Source organism: Gavialis gangeticus, unplaced genomic scaffold (genome assembly GCF_001723915.1).
Source record: "Gavialis gangeticus isolate Ggan-Ray unplaced genomic scaffold, GavGan_comp1, whole genome shotgun sequence".
Taxonomy (NCBI): Eukaryota; Metazoa; Chordata; order Crocodylia; family Gavialidae; genus Gavialis; species Gavialis gangeticus.
The window spans coordinates 25,263,729-25,264,676 of record NW_017728994.1 but is presented as its reverse complement, the minus strand read 5'-3'; positions in this window follow the sequence as shown (position 1 = coordinate 25,264,676).

Here is a 948-nt window from a genome sequence, read left to right as displayed (position 1 = left end):
TATATTTATTGATTGTTAGGAAAGCCCACAGCAGACAGGAAGTATACACCAGTGCATCTAACTACACCTAACTATACCCCATCAAGTGGCCTCCACAGGGTCCGGGTACCTATCCCAATAACATTACAGAAATATTGAAGTGGAAAGGGGTGAGGTGCAGAGGAGGCAGGGCCCCACAGAAGATGCCCAGACACTAAGACCTGCACCCATCTCAATGTATCCCACTACAATCAGGCACCACCTCCTGGTACCCTTTTCATAAACAGCAAGTTGTGGCAAGTGAGATATAGAGACAAGGAGGCAAAATACCCATTGAGAGTGTGGCATCCAGGTCCCACCCCAGTGTGGTCCTTCAGCCTGGGTCCCACTACACCACACCACGCTCCAGCCCACACCTGCCTTGCATGCACCAGACAGCACTGACCTGGCCCTGGCCAATGCACACATCTTCCCACTGGAGCTGCTACCACAGCTGTCCAGGTGCTGCTCAGCTTCCCCTACCTTCAGTGGCTCCTCCTCCTCCTGCTCCTGCAGTCCTGCTCTGGGCAGCAGGCAGCATGGGGAAGCTGTGGGGATGCATGCCAGGCAACAAATGTCCAGTCAGGCCTGCGTGGGAGCACGGTGTGAGCTGCCCTGGGCAGGAATGGGCTGCCACTTGCTCAGCCAGGGCAGAGGGGCAATGCAGGTGCAGCATGCTCCAGGCAGAAGAGGGCAAGCAGCAGCATGGCATAGCCCCCGCTCCCAGCACTGCCACTCCTGCATCCCGTACCCCCCTCACCCCAGCTGGGCAAGCAGTGGCAGCACCCACATCCCACATGCCCACCGCCCCAGCAGGGCAAGCAGCGGGCTATGCCCTGCTGCCGCTTGCCCCCTTCTGGCTGGAGTGAGCCGCGTCTGTATTGCACCCTGCCCTGGCTGGGCAAGCAGCAGCAGGGCATAGGCCTTCCA